A 3298-nucleotide genomic window follows, 5' to 3' on the forward strand; every position below is an offset into this window, starting at 1 on the left:
CGCCTTCTTAGTCCCTGGGCTCCCTTCATGCGACTCTCCCTCAGACCCACCACAGCCCCTCCACAGCCCCTCCAACCATTCACTCACTTTATCGGCATCTCATAAATGGGGAAACTGAGTCCCAGGGGCAAGGAGGTATTTCCCTTTTCTTTTCTTTTTTTTTTTTGAGACGGAGTCTCGCTCTGTCGCCCAGGCTGGAGTGCAGTGGCCGGATCTCAGCTCACTGCGAGCTCCGCTTCCCGGGTTCACGCCATTCTCCTGTCTCAGCCTCCCGAGTAGCTGGGACTACAGGCGCCCGCCTCGTCGCCCGGCTAGTTTTTTGTATTTTTTAGTAGAGACGGCGTTTCACCGTATTAGCCAGGATGGTCTCGATCTCCTGACCTCGTGATCCGCCCGTCTCGGCCTCCCAAAGTGCTGGGATTACAGGCTTGAGCCACCGCGCCCGGCCAGGAGGGTTTTCAAAAGGCTTTAGCTGCGCTAGGCCCTAGATAGTGATTTCTCTGATGGATCTAGGCAAAGTAAACTGAAAACCTTCTGGAAATAATTCACCGTTCTGTATGCCTTTGAGAACATTTATGATTCATGATTGTGGCCCATGTTTGTAATCCCAACACTTTGGAAAGCAGAGGCGGCAAGATCATTTGAGCACAGGAGATCGAGACCAGCTTGGGTAACACAGTGAGAGCCCCATCTCGACAATAAACTTAAAAAAAAAAAATTAGCTGGGTGTGGAAGCACACACCTTTCAGTCCCAGCTACTTGGTGGGGGTGCTGACTTGGGAGGATGGCTTGAGCCTGGGAAGTTGAGGCTACAGTAAGCCATGTTTGTACCACTGCACTCCATCTGGGTGACAGAGTGAGACTCTGTCTCAATAAAGAAAATAAATAATAATAGAATCTATTTTACAAAATTGTGGCAGAAGTCAAATGAGTTAATACAAGAAAAGCACATAAATCAAAGGCTGACAGTGTTTTATTATATGTATTTTAATTGTATTTATATATTGTGTATACTTCGTACTTTTCTTCATATTCTACAAATATTATTACCAATTATTTTTGCTACATATTCCAGTGTTTGTACTGATTGAAATAGGCCTATCAAGTTCGTTGCAGAATTGTTTGATCGATCAACAGAATACCTAGTTTGTTGGTTATGATTTTCTGATAATCAAGAGGTATAAAATTTTGGCAAACATTTTTCTCTTTCTTTTTTGAGACAGGGTCTGGCCTTGTCACTTAGGCTGAAGTGCAGCAGTGTGTTCACAGCTCACTGCAGCCTCAACCTCCTGGGCTCAAGTGATCCTTTTACCTCCTCCTCCCAAGTAGCTAGGACCACAAGTATACAGCACCATTCCTGGCTAATATTTTTATTTTTAATAGAAATGGGGTCTCACTATGTTGCCAAGGCTGGTCTCAAACTCCTGGGCTCAAGTGATCTTCCAACCACATCTTCTCAAAGTGCTAGAATTACAGGTGTGAGCCGCCACCATACCCATCCAGACATTTCTCAAGATACTGATGTTGTATTTCCCCCGTGTTCATTATCTAGTCATAGATTTGACCACTTACGCATTGAAGATTTTGCTATAATGTAATGCAATAGAGTTTCCTAGTGTGGATTTTGCTAACACAGAGGAGACAATATCTCCATTCCAGGAGTCAGAAAGCCTTATCATCCCTCCCTCCCTTCCTTCCTATTTCTTTTTTTACACTCAAGGTCTCAGTTTGTCACCCAGGCTGGAGTGCACTGGTGTCGTGTAATCATAGCTAACTGCAGCCTCAAAATCCTGGACTCGAGTGATCCTCCTGCTACAGCCTCCCAAGTAGCTGGGAACACAGAAACATGCCTAAGTTTTTTTTTTTTTTTTTTTTTTTTTTTTTTTTTTTTTTAGAGACAGTCTTGCTGTGTTGCCCCAGGCTGTTCTCAAACTCCTGGCTTCAAGAAAACTTTGGGCCTCAAATGATTCTACCACCTCAGCCCCACAAAAGTTGCTGGGATTACAGGTATGAGTCACTGCACCAGGCTTCCCACCCAAATTTCTTATTCCATTCCAGATGTCTCAAATTGCCTCTGATCTTCCTGTCTAAAGAATATTATCCTTAAAGATGTTTATGTTTTACTTCTTCTGGGAAGTCAACCTTGATCCTGCTCACCTTGTTATACTCAATCAGTCTCTCATTATTGCTCTTGCTAGACTATAATTTGACTTATTTCTTTTTTTTTTTTTTCTTTTTTTTTTTGAGATGGAGTCTCGCTCTGTCATCCAGGCTGGAGTGCAGTGGCACAATCTCAGCTCGCTGCAAGCTCCCCCTCCCGAGTTCATGCCATTCTCCCGCCTCAGCCTCCTGAGTAGCTGGGACTATAGGCACCTGCCACCAGGGCCGACCAACTTTTTGCATTTTTAGTAGAGACGGTGTTTCACCATGTTAGCCAGGATGGTCGCGAGCTCCTGACCTCGTGATGCGCCCACCTCGGCCTCCCAAAGTGCTGCAGTTACAGGCGTGAGCCACTGCCTAATTTGATTTATTTTCTTAGACAACTGTATTTGCTATTACCATCAGATTGTGAACTTCTCTGGGAACATGAACTGCTTCTTGTTTATCTCGATCCCCCCAGCTCCTAGCATTTTGCCTAGAATGTGCTGGTTGTTTAACAACTATTTGTTGAATTGATTGGAGTTGCTTTGGAGATGCATCAGTGGAGAACCAGAGGAAGGAAGGATGAAAGTATTTCCAGAAATAGAGCATGTTACTCGCTGAAAATAAAATATAGACAGGGGCATGCTTTTTTTTCTATTTTCCTTTTTTTTTTTTTTTTTTTTTTTTTTTTTTAACATAGAGACGGGGTCTCCCTATGTGGCCCAGACTGATCTCAAACTCCTGGGCTCAAGCAGTTCTCCTGCCTCGGCCTCCCAAAGTGCTGGGATTATAGGTGTGAACCACCACACCCAACCAAGGGCATTTTGTTTGTTTTTTTATTTTATTTTATTTTATTTTTGAGACAGAGTCTCACTCTATTGCCCAGGCTGGAGTGCAGTGGCGAGGTCTCAGCTCACAGCAACTTCTGCCTCCCAGGTTCAAGCGATTCTCCTGCCTCAGCCTCCGGAGTAGCTGGGATTACAGGTGAGCACCACCACACCTGGCTAATTTTCATATTGTTAGTAGAGTCAGGGTTTACCATTTTGGCCAGACTGGTTTCAAGCGACCTGTTGGCCTCAGTCTTATGAGCCACCGCACCTGGCTGGGCATGTTTTCATGCATACAGAATTCTGTATGAAAGTGTGTTGCGGCCGGG

Source organism: Rhinopithecus bieti, unplaced genomic scaffold (assembly GCF_001698545.2).
Source record: "Rhinopithecus bieti isolate Rb0 unplaced genomic scaffold, ASM169854v2 scaffold_15197, whole genome shotgun sequence".
Lineage (NCBI taxonomy): Eukaryota > Metazoa > Chordata > Mammalia > Primates > Cercopithecidae > Rhinopithecus > Rhinopithecus bieti.